Source organism: Coffea arabica, chromosome 7c (assembly GCF_036785885.1).
Source record: "Coffea arabica cultivar ET-39 chromosome 7c, Coffea Arabica ET-39 HiFi, whole genome shotgun sequence".
Classification (NCBI taxonomy): domain Eukaryota; kingdom Viridiplantae; phylum Streptophyta; class Magnoliopsida; order Gentianales; family Rubiaceae; genus Coffea; species Coffea arabica.
In genome coordinates this window covers 14,680,590-14,695,932 of record NC_092322.1, presented here as the reverse complement: position 1 = coordinate 14,695,932, position 15,343 = coordinate 14,680,590, and the positions used below count along the sequence as shown (strand labels likewise).

At 32.0% G+C, this 15,343-nt stretch overlaps 1 long non-coding RNA gene across 1 annotated transcript; it reads right to left on the bottom strand.

Moving 5' to 3' along the window:
- Nucleotides 1-6,469: 6,469 nt before the first annotated feature.
- On the bottom strand, nt 6,470-8,394 carry LOC113700045 (uncharacterized). Its single transcript, XR_003450513.2, has 3 exons — nt 8,189-8,394; nt 6,970-7,360; nt 6,470-6,808 (listed from the first exon to the last, which is right to left on the bottom strand). It is a non-coding gene; the product is annotated as an uncharacterized lncRNA (long non-coding RNA).
- Between the last annotated feature and the right edge of the window lie 6,949 nt (nt 8,395-15,343).

Here is a 15,343-nt window from a genome sequence, read left to right as displayed (position 1 = left end):
GTGACTGTTGCCTCTGGGATGTGACAACTGACTGAGGGTCTATTAATTTTTATCAGTCAATTTGCAATTTTGGATGGCTCATTTTATACAGTGTAGTTTACTTGCCTTTATTTTAAACTTTACTTTTCCTACTTACAGATTTAGGCCTCAATTTAGGCTAAAAGTTGAAGAAATTTATCTGTGTTGTTTTGAATAAATACTTGGAAAATACTACTCAAATCTTGTAAAGCTGCAATTATTCATGCTACGAAAATTTTCCATAATTATTCTCTAAACTATGGAGTAGAATACTTGATAGAGTCTTATTAATGTCGTACTCTAACGACTATTGTTAACAGCGCTTCACCTTTTTTGGATTTTTCGCAAAAGTAATTAAATAAAACGATTTGTCATTAACAAAAAGTGGAGTGATTATAATATTAATGCACCTTAAAAAGAGTCATCTTTTTTCGTCTTGACTTTACAGGGTTCTTGAACTAATTCGTCTTTTTCACTAATTATAGTTGCTTGTAAAAAACTTTCCCAATGAATGTCAAATCTTTGTCCGAAACTCTTAAACGCTTTCTACAATTTTATTAAAAACTACTCCAACTTCATGCCAACAAGATTTTGTAACCATAATGGTGATTCTAAAAAAAATAATTTAACAAAATTTACCCCAAACTAAGCATAATATGTTCAACTAGTGCTCATGAAATGCTCCCAATTCTAACCACCCTTTCAACCCTAAGCTTTATGGGCCACTCAAGAAACTCTTGAATGTCAAAAATGAAGCAAGTAAACAATATGTATGTATTGTATATATAGATGGAAAACTAACCTCAATCAACCGGGGTAGCTGAATGCTGCTAAGACTTTGAGAAAAGGGGATTTTCTGCAAAGGAGATCAAGCTGTTAATGGAGTATAGAGTGGACAGATGAACACTTTTAGATAGCCGAAGAATAGATACTTTGAAAAAGTAAACAGATGCAGGTATATTTATAAGAACATCTTCTTCAATTATTGGCATTTTTTTTTTGGTTTAAAATAATTGGCCTAATTGCACTAACAGCCCATCAAAGCAAGAATCACTTGGTCTGAAATGGTTTGGAGTTATCATAGGTCTAATGAAATCTCCACTTGATCTCCCTCGATTTTCCCCTTAATTAAAACAAAAAGGTGACTTATATTTTATTAAGCACCTATATATGAACATAAACATAATCCCATCTGCAGTGTAGAGAAAGCAATTATTTAATGCTTCCAGGAAGATGGGGGTTGTTAATTTGCATTTGGAAGTTGTTGTAAGATTTAATTATTCCTTTGTCTCTAATTAGTTGTTTATTGGTGATGATGATCAATTATATGCACTATCACTAGTTGAAGATTTAGAATTTCTGCAGCCAATACCATCAACTATTTGCTTAAGCCGTCTAAATGTTGCAGAGTGGGGAATAAAGTACGTGTTTTCCAATAATTCATGGTGATCAATGATAAGTCAAAGATAGCAACTGCACCTTGCATGGTGAGAGATTTCAATCATCTTTTTTTTTTTTTTTTGCTTAAAAAATATCGAACATCATCTTGCCCAAATGCAGAAAGGGAACTTTTAGGTTAGTTTTAACTTATAAGTAATTACAACAAGGGCTCCAATGAGCATTATAATTGAAGTTCCTTTCATTTGGCACTAGAATCATATTTTTGTCCTCAAGTTTCTTATAAGCACTATCTACGCTTTATGACTCAAGATTATCTAAAAAGTATTATTGCACTTTTTGTAACGCGATATATGTCAGATAAAAATAATATTTTTACATCATCAATAGGACCATATACGCAATGATTAATTGGAAATTGTAATTTTTTATATTGCAACATATGTCAAATAAAAACAATATTTTTACATCCTCAGTTCGACCACATACACTATGGTTAATTGGAAAGACTTTTTCCCTCTACCTGGTCTAAACAATATTAGCTATCATCAAGAAAATAAGGTTAACTTAATTACTTTCCACGGGTGTCTTTGTACATACATCATGCAATGACTTGCGGGATGCATGGGAATTAGACACATAACCAGCAAAGCATCACTGGATCTCAATGTGGTTAGGAACAGGATATCTCTAGTCGATCTGTTCTTGGTTTTCCCCAACTTTACAGCAAAAAGGTCACTTTGTCCTTATCATATGTCTATCAGATATGAAGTATAATAATCCACACCAACCATGCAAGGGATTGGCCGAAAGAGTCGAACCGCCAGAATTCAGCAGTCAAACAAGAGTGGTCCTTTTTTTTTTTTTTGGGATAAATGGCATAGTGATCAACATTACAGCACTGAATTGAAGTACTTGATTGTTTATGTATAAGTATATACCATGATTTGTCAGTAGATTAAACTCAAATAGAAATTTAGAATTGTTGTATATGTTCAATTTTTTGGACATTTCTGGTCTATATTCAAATTTAGATTAAACTTAACAAGGTCACTTTTATTCTATCTTGCTTAAATGCCAACAAGAAATTTGCTCATTGCATCAGAAATAAGAGCTCCAAAGCTTCAAAATTCAAGGTTTCTTATCCCGCAGCAGCATCTCTCTAGAAGCATAATTATAGACGTATGAACCTTTGCAGGTATTATTGGAGGAAATAGAATTAAGTTCACCTAAGAAATTGGTGCCATGTGATTATTCCCCATACAAGGGGTATTGCCATATTATTTCCCTTCTCCTTCTTCGACTTAGCTTTATTAGAAAGATATCGGGGTGTTTGGATGCAAAATTATTTCAAATATTATTTTGCTGACATCTTAAACAGATTTTTTCAACCCATTTTTTATATTTTTAACTACATTTTTATCTCATATACACCACATCATAAAAAATACTACAATAATGATTCTAAATAATATTTCAAATATTAGTACATTACTTGTCCTCTTTTTTCTTTATTCGATTTGATAAATCCTCCCATCACTAGGGGTCAACTCTCAATTATTTAGGAAAAGCATATCTCCTATCTGATCCTCTCCGGGTTCTTCCCACCTTCAAAACAAAAAGGTGACTTTGTCTTCATTATGTGCATATCCTCTTTGCAGTCTATGCATCCAAAAATGTTGGTTGAGGTACAGGTTGGCGGATGATTTGCTCCTGAAGTTGCTTTGAAGTACATCAGCTTTAATGATATCTTTATAACTGAATATAAAAATCAATAATTAATATAAGCTGATAATTTGTTGTAATTGCGTAGTCAAATTTTAGGAAAAAGCTATAATGGTGTCTACTTCGATCCTCAAGACCAATATTCTTGAGAAAACATGACAAAAGAAAAAAAAAAAACCATGAATGATAAATGAACTACTTGTCCTTTATATATCTATAATAATATAGACCATTTATTATAATTCTAGAAGATTAATCCTAACTAGTATTTCTCTAGGTATGTATAATTCCAGCTGATTAATCCCAATTAATACATAGTTAAGTATCATCTCAACCTAAACTGATCACATGCTGTTCCATTTCTATAATCATTTGAAGATTCAGCCACTTTTTAGTTTGACTTCAAAAGTGCACACGTACTCTACCAGGATCCTCCCTTATCAAGAAAACAATAAAAGAAAGTATACATGTCTCATTTGTTGACAATTAACCTTTTGAAACCCTTAATTAATGAATCTATTGTCCACTTTCTTGAATGAATTGTTGGACTTTCAGCATCATCAGATCAAACTTCGTGATTATAATAAAGCTAGCTTCTAATAAACTTTGATTGGTGACCAGATTAATATACATGATTATGTATGTATCAGGGACATGCAATTAAGATTATTAAATTATCAGATTTGCTAGTTATTAGTGAGTTTGGATTCAAGACCCTGCCAAACCACGTGCTTAGTTTGGAATTATCGAGTACTTCGTTTTCTTTATCATTGTGTTAACAACTAATAAGCTGTCAAATCACCTAAGCTGCTTGACCATAATGTCGTTTGCGATACTAATTCTGTCCTCATTCCAAGATTTATTCATGAATCATTTCTCATTCTAAGTTGGGTGCAAGAACCTCAATATAAATACACGGACTTAATTTTCCCTATTGGGATTAAGATTTTAATACCATAATTTCTTCTTTTTTGTATCATTATTCGCAAAATTTTCAGATTAATTCAGTTTCATGGATATGGTATCAGTCGTAGACTCATAGTGCTTCATTGATAGTACATAATTTTAGCTAAACTTACACTTTATGTGATTATAATTATAAAAGGGTTGTATTATGTGATGGCATGCCATGAAACTGTATCTTCAACGTTGTAATTTTTATTTGATTTTATGTGTAATCATCAAATAATTCATATTTACTATTTAATTGTTAAGGTGTTATTAGTAGATAATTAAATTGTAACTAATATGATCAGGTGAGACACCCAACAGTACCCCACATCTTTCTAACCAAAATGATAGGGTACTTTGAATTTTACATTGAAGTTTCTTGCATGACAATGACAAAAGTCCTATGTTGGACGTGTTCGGAATAAAAAATACATCTCAACTAAAACCAAACTTCAACTTTTCGAGGATTTCGATTTCCAACAAGTTGGGACATTGTGCTGGCATCCCATGAAATTTGTAAGGAAAATATGATTGTGTGTACGTTCGCTATCTTCAAACTATCTTCAAACAAATCTTTGAATCTGATTTCATTTGTGATCATCCAAGAATTAATTTGTAGGCTGAATATGTTGGCCTATATCTCGTAAAGTTTTCTACTTTTCTTTGTTCCCAAAATTCAGTTTAAAAGGTAGGAACATTAATTAGGTATTTGTAATGTTCTAGTTTGACTCTCAAACCCTTCCTTTCTCCTATCTCCTTTGTAAGATTTGAAGTCACCTTTTAGACGAAAAAATGGGAAAAAAAATAGTTTCACTGTCAAGCTCTTCGGTTTTCGCTCTCTCCTTGCAATGTTTGGAGTCTTCCCTTAAAAAATAAACTAAAATCTATAGACGTTGGAATGACGTTTTGGAAATAAAAAATACATCTAAACTAAAACCAAACTTCAACTTTTTGAAGATTGCGATTTGCGACACGTTGGGCAGTGTGATGGCATCCCAGGAAATTGAACAAAAATGTAGTAACCAAGTATGTGTACTTACGATATCTTCAAATATTCTTTTGATCTTATCTCATTTGTGGTCATCCAATAATTACCAATTAATCCTTTTATTTATTTAAGTATGAAAAAACTGTCGTGGCTTCCTCTAATTCACACGACGCTATGTGGCCAGCATACAGCCGAGGAAGAAGGGGCTGAAGAATCAAGAAAAGCTCCTTTCTATCAAGTTCTTATCATGTTAGTGGGAAGTGCTTTTCTTGTTTCATACTATTGTAGAATTGGCTTTTTCCTTAATCATATCATGAAAAGCTAGTCCTCTCTTGATCATGCAAATCGTTATTCTTGCCGTCTCAAAGGGTGATTGATCAGTGACTTCTTATGACTCGGACCACTTGATTAATATAGCTAGGGAAATGTAAACAAATCTCTAATTCTTGGACTATTTGAAAAACATGTCAGCCAGAGTTAAGAAAAAAGGTATGGAAAAACCCTATTTTGGAGTACATGTACCATTTTGAAGTATGATTGTGTGGACGTACACCATCTTCAAATATGGTTTAATTTGATTTCACTTCTGATAAGTTAATAACCATTATATAATCCTGAAAGTTCGTGAGGCTACAATTATATTACCTTATTTTTAAAAAATATTTTTTGGAGTTTTATAGTGTAAATTTCATCCAATTTTCAGATCTATAATATCCATTTTTTAATTCTACTCTTTAATATTTGTTTATGTTAATTTGATGATATAACTTCTACCAGTAGTGTCAATTTTAATATATATAAATATATATATATATATATATATATATATATATATATATATATTAAAAAAACCTTAAAGCTGTTTAGATCAAATGTCGTGGAACTCTTTGGCTCACATGAGCCTAGTAGCCAGCATTCAATAGAGGAAAGAGTCGAGAAGCAGCGAAAGAGTCGATGAGAAGTCATTTTTTAATGAAGTTCTTATCATGTTAGGGGAAAGTCTTTTTCTTATTTAATTATAACTATAAAATTGTCTTTTTCCTTAATCATATGATCAATAGGTAGTCCTCTCTTTATTTAAATGGGATAATTTCAGAAACCTCCCCTGAGGTTTCTGACAGTTTCACTCCCCTCCCCTGTGGTTTCTGAAATTCCACAAACCTCCCCTAAAACTTGATAGGCAATGCCAAAATAGACCCAATTTAAAAATTACAAACAATAAAAAATTAGTATCTGGAGAGAGAAACAAGTGTATACCACAAATGCCCTCATTATCTTGGGTTAGAGAGCTAATCTGATGTGAAGAATTGGGAGGGAACTTAAGAAGAATGAAACTTGGGGGGTGTAAGTGAGACCAATCAACAGACAAGCACACAACGTCAGGGGAGGTTTTAGTGGAGGGTTCTTACTTCTGGTTATTAGATTAGTGGAGCAATGCTCTTTCCAAAGTGTTCATAGTGTACAAAACAAGATTTAGAGCAGTTCATTCATGTAGAAAGCTATGATGAACATTGAGTGTCAGGAATTAAAACAACTGAGCAGAAAATCTCTCTTGTTTTCTTTACTTCAGCCATTCAGCAATGCTGTCAATCCACTGGTCACTGAAGCCTTAAGAGTAGGAGAAACTGAATCACTTCCCAGAAATACATCAAAAAGAGCTAATATCACATTTGTTGACTCAGTAGTTGCATCAACACCAGAAGGCAACCCATCACTCGATACAGAAACCTACAGATTTTTTAAGAGAGTCAAGCTGATATGTTTACAAGAAAGAAAATAGCACAGTAGAAGCTTAAGACTAAGAAGAAAAGAGGAAACACATCTTTAGCAAAAAGCCATCAGCATATAAAGAAATGCAGGAAATTTGAATTTTACTACATGCAACTTACAAGCATTTTGGTAGAGTCCGGCCAAGTCAAGAAGATAATGGTACCCTTATTAAGAGGCCTTCCTTGAAACAGAGTACTAAATGTAGAAAGAGCAGAGGTATCAACTGGAGTAGGCGATTTAATTCTTGGAGAGATGGCTTCATCTAAGGCATCCTAAAACGTTTTACCATCCACATCTCTCACCAGAACAATTTGCAGAGATTTTTCCAAAGGAGCTGCAGTTTCCAATCAATATTAGCTTCTTAATTTACTTTTCCCTCTCCTCTCTTTCCTTGTTCAATCAGATTTGATAAATGCAAACAGTTTTATCCTAGTGAAATTGACTGATTCACATATAGCCCAGCAGCATACACCTTGACACCAATGATTGCAAAAACTCTCTCCCTGTATCCTGACATTATTGCAATAAATTTAATATTTGCAGAAGATAATTTTTTCAATCAGCAGCTACAATCCCAAATTGAATGGAATCATTTCAAAGTTCAAGCAGCAAGCTCCTTAATTTGCACTAAAAGGATGTTTGAGAAACTGACCAGTTCCAGTTAATGACATTGAGGTGGAGCAGCCTAGAATGCTTAATGACGTTCGGAACTTTACTTTTGTTGCAGGCTCCTCTGTATATTCTTTACTTTCAACTAAAGCATAACTCAATGGTAAAAGTGTCAGATTTCGGGCAGGATGATACATTATGATGCTATGACCTATTTTCATCGTTTGTATTTGATTTATAGCCCATCTTCTGCAATAAGCAAACTTGCTGCTGCATTCTCTAATAAAGGATGTCTAATGTATTTTAGGGATCTACCTTAGCCACTCTTACTTTTCTTCCCATAAAATGGAGCACAATATCATGAACATCAGTGTTAACCATCCTACAATAGACAATCATAGCCTACTGAAGTTACAAATTAGTTATTGAAGTTACAGAAAATATTAGTTACAATATTAACCATCTTGCAACATTAGTTGCTGAAGTTACACAGAGAAAGAATGAGCTCTCAAAGTACTGAGGTTTGGCATCTAACTATATCAAACAACCCAAGTAAGACGAGAAATATAGAATCAAGCAAGCATAATCTGGTAGAGGCTTAGCAAACCAAGTCACATGACAAACCAGAAAATCATAAGCAAACATATATCAAGCTTATACAAACAACGCACAAATCATCATAAGCTGCCAAGGAATGTTGAAACAGTCTCCGAAATCTTAAACACTTACTGGTCGAGCTAAGAGACTCTTCAGCAAAGCTTAGAATCAACAAGTTTGTTTGCCAAGCATTAAGCTCAGTTGCTCTATCTCAACAATGGCGGGAGTCCAGTAAGTTTCTTGCTTCTATATGCACAGATTTTTTCAAGCTGTTATGTCAATCAGATCAAGATCATGGCGCCTAAGTTTGGCTCCATTTCCCTACACTCCCTTTTCTATTTTGGTTGTTAGGACTCTAATTTATGGTTAATTACATTAATTGTGTTTATAACTAACTTAACTAATAGCTTTCAGATAATCACAAAATATTAGCAAAATTGTAAGGGTCTTTAAGTCTTTTTGGCACCAATGATGTAAGAAATGGGACCTCACCATCTGACAAGGGAGGTTTGTGGAATTTCAGAAACCACAGGGGAGGGGAGTGAAACTGTCAGAAACCTCAGGGGAGGTTTCTGAAATTATCCCTATTTAAATCCTTTCTAGCCATCACAAAAGGCGATTGATGTTTGACTTCTTACGACTAGGACCACTTGATCAATATACAGGAACAAGAGAAATGTATTTATGGACTGTTGGAAATTCATGTCGGCAAAATTAAGAAAAGTTATAGGTAAACCCTGTTTATGGATTTCATAATTTAGGGATACTTGTACAATGTCTTTTAGCTGCAAAATTAAGAAAGAAAATTATAGATAAACCCCATTTTATGAGTTTAATAATTTTGAAGTACTCGCGCAACTTTTTTTATTAAAGTTGAAATATACATCGAGAATCGAATAAAAAATTTGACTTAGGAATAAATAGCGGACGAATTCGATTGCGTAGAATTCTTGAGATCATAGTTCGGAAAAAAAAAAACATTTCTATTTGAACTTATATCCTATTATACAACTGAAAATATCAAAGTAAGCTGTTTGAATTACTCATTATACACTGTACAAGTCTATATTGATATTTCAGTATTTTACTTTAAGTCATTCTACTAATTATGCTATCCACAAAAAGTTGAAAAAAAAAAAAATTGTAGTATCGTTTTGTGGTTCAATATCGGCCACAGGTTTCCATAGTCTAAATTTAGAGGAAAGGAGTCAAGCAAGCTACGTAATGCACTAAGAATGAGAAGAAAAGCTTGGTCCAATTTTTTTTTTTCTTTTTAAAGGATCAATAGTGATTTCTTATTTACTTCTACGATGATTCAAACCACATCCTCTTGATTATAAGTGAAACGTTTTTATTAACTAGTCTGTGCTTCATTGTTAGAAGAAGTGACTCAAATTGTATCCTCTTCATTATAGGTGAAACGTTTTATTAACTAGATTGTACTTCGTTGTCAGAAGAGTATGACCCTTAGATATCATTATAACAATTAAAATTGTTCTTGTTCTTGTGTATTTGTTGTTAGTATACTTAGACGTATATTTGAGTTCTTAAAATAAACAATATTCTTCCATTAGTTTCAACAGTCTACAGAATGTACTTTTGTACTTCCGGATTTATTTTGCATGCACTACCTCAGCACTCACAATAATTATCCATTTCTTAGAAAGTTCATTTGTTAAGTATATTAATCTTCCAAATCAAAACAAAAAAGGGTGCCACGTTGTTGTTATTTTCTAAAATTTTAATAATCCTAAAATTTTAATAATCCAAAATCATCAAAGGAAAAGGAAATGGAGAGAAACTTTTACGTAGGGAGCAATGAAACCTAAGAAATCTTGTTACTTTTGGAAAACCGGTGTATTCATCTGATTCTAAGAATATAAGGATCATATTATCCTATAGCAAAACGATAAAAATTATATTTCTCAGAATATATTACACAGAAAAAAGAAGTCACCAAAGGAATAAAATAAAATAATTGATTAAAGTGTTATTCATCATAGGATATGTTGCACGTAGGTAGGAGCAGATAAAATCATTGATCTCTGCCATGCCAAAATCATTTTTTTATTTTTATTTTTTGCAAGAGTATACATGCATGGTGTCAATCCTCAAAACTGATTGAGTAGACAAAATAAACAATAATAGAGGCAGGCATGATAGTCAAGCAGACCAGCAGGAAAAATCATTTTAAGACGGAGACACATGCTTGGAGCCAAGTGCCAGCCATTTCCTGTTTCGACCCTTGTGAACAATGCAATGAATTGCAAAAGCAAATCAAGAAGATGCCGCGGTCTGCCCCCTCATCCACTTTTTGTGGTCTAGTTATATCAATGACTGTGCAATCTCTCCCTCATCCGCCATCTCTATTTTTCCTTTTTTCCCTTTCCTCTTTTTTGGGTAAGAAAGAGAATGCCTATATTTCTCAAATCCTATTGACGTCCCTGCATGCTGAATCAAAATACACAAAAGGAAAACATCTATGGATAGCAACGGCGGCGCGGGGTTGGGACAGGGGACGCGGGCGGGGCTGCCCGTTGCCAACAAATTCCCCCCGCTCCGCCCCCATCCCCACTGTCGCTTGCCCTCATAGAGTTAATAAAAATTTGTTATATAATTTTATTATAGTTAAATTTTAGTAAATAATTAAGTACTAAAATATCAACACATCACCAAATTATTATTCATTGTAATTTCACAAATGAAATTTACAAAAACAATCAAACAAAAATTATTTGAGTACAATCCAATATGATGAAATAAATATAACTAAAGCAGTCAAGTTTTCACTTTTGACACAAATATAATCACTAATTATTATTGTACTTGTGCTTTTTATTTTTGAGAAAAAAATGTTATTGTATTAAGTGTAATTAAGGATTTAGTATAAATGTATTAGCAAATTTAGTATAACTAATTAATAATTTCTATTAGTAGACAAATACAATTATTACTATAATTGATAATATCAATTATATTACATATACTAATATACATTATATAATACATATAACTAATAATATCATTATCATAAATTTGTAACTAATTAAATTAAATATTACATATATAATTACATATATATTTATTTATATATATTTTTAAGCGGGTGGCGGGGCGGGTACGCTCCCCCACCCCCCGCCCTATTTCTAAATGGGGGGAAAAATTCCCCCCACCCCATCCCATTAGTCCCTGTGCAGGCACCCGCCCCCATTGCCATCCTTAAAACATATGCTAATTTTTTTATTTTTAATTTTTTTTCTAGTAGAAGAGGAGTAGGTTAAGAAGTAAGAAGATAGAGAAGAGATTTAAATTCAAAACTTCTAAATCTTGAAATTTCAATCTTAATCACTAAATTAAGACCGCTTCAACAACATTTTGAATATGGGTTTCACTTAAAGATGAAAAATTTTGCTCATAATTTTCTTGTTATTATGAATTAAAGGAGCAAATCCGAGGGTGGGTAAAACGACCTCATCAAACCTATGCCTCAATAGTTGTGATTCATTCACATTAGCTCGTGATAGTTTTCCGGATTTAGTTTGAATGAGATTGATCTGTCTAAAGTATTTATGACGCAAAGGTACCACATCAATCATGAAAAAACTTGATAACAATCATGAAAGAATAAATAAAAAAGAATAAAAAATTGTTTAAATAAATAAATAAAAAAGAATAAATAAAGAAGGGAAAATCGTTCAAAATGTCTCTCACATTTTATAAGATGACTTTTTCCGTTCCTCACTTTTAAAAGTGTAATTTTACGTTCCTTACAAATCCAAATTGACCAAATTTGGTCCCTACCTAAGTTTCCGATTAGTTTTTGATCGGAATTCACCACGTGCCTTGCACGTGATCATATTTCAAGGGCAAAATTGTCAAATCAAATTTTATATAATTCGATTCATAATCCCTCACATTTCATAAAATAAATTTTTTCGTCCATTGTATTTCACAAAATGAATTTTTTCATCCTTCACATTTTTCAAAATGAATTTTTTCATCTTTTATTGATCATTTGTGTGAATAATTTTTTTTAAATCCATGTATATATCTATTTGATTTCACTTGAACAGTACGAATAGCATGTGAAATCAAATAGAGATATATTACATACTATTTATACTACTCAAGTGAAATCAAATAGATATATACATGGGTTTAAAAAATTGTTAGTGTTTCACTTATTTTAATTTTCTTTTACTCAAAATTTGAAAATAAAGAAGACATTTAATCCTAAATATTATCGAGGGTTTATATCGAATTAAATTTGGACAGAAAAAATAAACAAAAGAAAAGTATGACAAAAAGAAATTAGTGATTGGCATTTTCTAATTTTAAGACAATCACAAGGCAAGTAATTCAACTGTTGGTTTTAAAAATGTCAAGTAGAAATTTCGTATTTAAACTGAAATTTGTTAGCACAATTATAGAATTCGAGTTATGACTCATTAATTAGATGAACTTATTAGACAATTCAATAAATAAATTATTATCAAAATAGAAATGTCACAAATATTGAATAGGTTCAAATGGTGAAATCATATAAATATATATATAGGTTTCAAACAAAATTATTAGTTTTAAACCCCTATATATATCTATTGAATAGCATGTGTACAATTACAATTAGCATGTTTAGATGAAATCTAATAGAAATAAATTACATGTTATTTGTAGTGTTCAGATTAAATCAAATATACATATACGTGAGTTTATAGAAAAAAACTATTCATACACATGATCAATGAAGGATGAAAAAATTCATTTTGAAAAATGTACGGAATGGAAAAATTCATTTTTTGAAATGTGAGGAACGAAACAATTCATTTTGTAAAATGTTAGGGACCAAAAAATTCATTTTGTGAAATATGAGGGACTATGAATCAGATTATGTAAAAATTTGATTTGACAATTTTACCCTTAAAAAATGATCACATGCAAGTTACATGATGGATTCCGGTAAAAAACTAGTCAGAAACTTAGGTAGGGACCAAATTTGGTCAATTTGAATTTGTAAGTGACGTAAAATTACATTTTTAAAAGTGAGGGACGAAAAAAGTCATCTTGTAAAATGCGAAAGATGTTTTGATCGATTTTTCCAAATACGGGGATCAAGGAGAGGAGAGCAGGCACGTGCGCTTGTGAGTTTCTCCAATATGAACGGATAAGCAACATTGCATTTGCTTTTGACCGAGCTATCAGCGGAGCAATTGTGATTGATTGGATGGCAATTGTTTAAATTCTGTTAGACCGCAAGATGTGATTGATTTTGGATTATTCTTTCGAATGTAGTGAACGGTGCAGGTTCAGTTGGTTGGTCTAATTTAGGCACAATTAGTTGATATATTCTTTTTACGATTTGACGTAAACTTTCAAAATTTTACTGTATTTCATAATTAAGTATATGCTCAATGTAACTTTTGTTATACGTCATTAAATACAACAAAATTAAATGAGGGTAAATCAAATCATAAAAAAAATTATAAATATCAATGGCACATAAGACCAACCATACTTAGTCCAAACCCGATTGTGTTTATACATTTGACTGACTGACGTGACTTTGCTTTATGTTTGGTAAAGTGGAGTTTATCTCACAAATGGTTTCGATAAGAGCACTAAAAAGGTCGTCCAAATTGATGATTCACTCATTTGGGTCATTTATTCTATGATAAGCTCCATTTAAGATGCTGTACTTAGCCCAAGTGCAAAGGATTATTGCAGATTTACCCTTTCCCTATATTATCTTAATTGGCTTATTACCATTCCAACCAACCAATCTTTGCAAAGTGGAATTTGTTATTAATGCATTAGTTTCACTACATTGTGTTTATATGCTCTTTTTTTTTAAAAAAAAAAAAAAGAAAAACCCTCGTATCCCTCTTATTACTCTGTCCGTTCGCAACTATCAGACACAACATTCGAGTTCTGCATCTAATAGCAGGATGACTCTGTATTTATATGCTCTTACCAATGAGTGAGGTCAGCTTAGTGTCTAGTTATGGAATAATTGGCCTTGTTCGTAAGATAAGCTTTTTGCCAAGTTTATCTGTTACAAATTTTTTAAAAATTTAGCTGCCAAACAAAGGCCGTAATTTGCAATCAAAATTTTAGCAGATGTTATCTTGTACTATAAGAAGCTGAGACTTTGGGCCAAAGTACAAGCCCATAATTAATCAATAACTTAATATATATATGCTCCCCTGTCCATAACCCAACCAATTACCTATCCTGCAATATTATAGTAGTTTAATTTAGTAATAAATTTCTCCAGGGTATTTAATCCTTTTTTTTTGGGTTTGTGTTTCTAACTTCTTATTTTTTTCGTCAAACATGGAGAGAAAGTCATATTCAAGCAACGCAATTAAAATTTGTTTTTATATATGGGCAATATTATGAAAAAGAATGTTAGAGAAAAGGGAGGGGAAAAGTTGGCGCAATAGAAATTGGGAATGTTGTTTCTTTTTATGCTCATATTGTTTTACTTAAGAGTCTGAGTACATTATGGAAAGAAAGGGAAAAATGGGAAAGATGAAGTTTGGATTACTAATTCAAGATGATGGGCAAATAGATTTTTTTTTTTTGTTTTTTTGGTAAAGGGATGCTTCATATCTTCAATTATTATTGTTCAACTGGAATTTTCAATGTTGGGATGATATCTTATTGTTGGTCACTGTGATTTTTAAAGGGAAATATTATTACTAGACTTGCTCAAAATCGTGTAATACCATATGTTTTTACAAAATCTTAAGGAGAATTCCATAAGGAATCGAGTAAAACGCCTAATTGACTTTATTTGATTCCTATGGAACCCAGATAAATTAGTAACATCGAAAGCTACCATAACAATGGAAATTTTGCATGTTTATTCCATTAAAGGGTCTAATCATTTTCAACTCTGAAATTATGGAAATTTTAACAAAAAAATCTCAATCAAAACCAAACTTTTTACTTTTCGAAGATTGTAATTTCCATCATGAGACAGAACAGGTGTACTGCAGAAATGGATTACATCGTATGATGGAACACCGTGAATTGAAGGAAACCATAGTTGTATGAGAACCCTCTCTTCAAAAATATATTCTTTAGTCTGATTTCATATGTGATCATGCTATAATTTCTATTGAATTCTTTAATATGTTGTTAAAACATAATCAAACAATATAATCTGAGGCATCCAACACTGCAACATGTTACATGAAAATTTCTTGCAAGACGATAAAAAAAAATGCACCTTTTGACAATTTTGAAATAAAAACTTAAAAGTGCACCTCAATTAAAACCGAA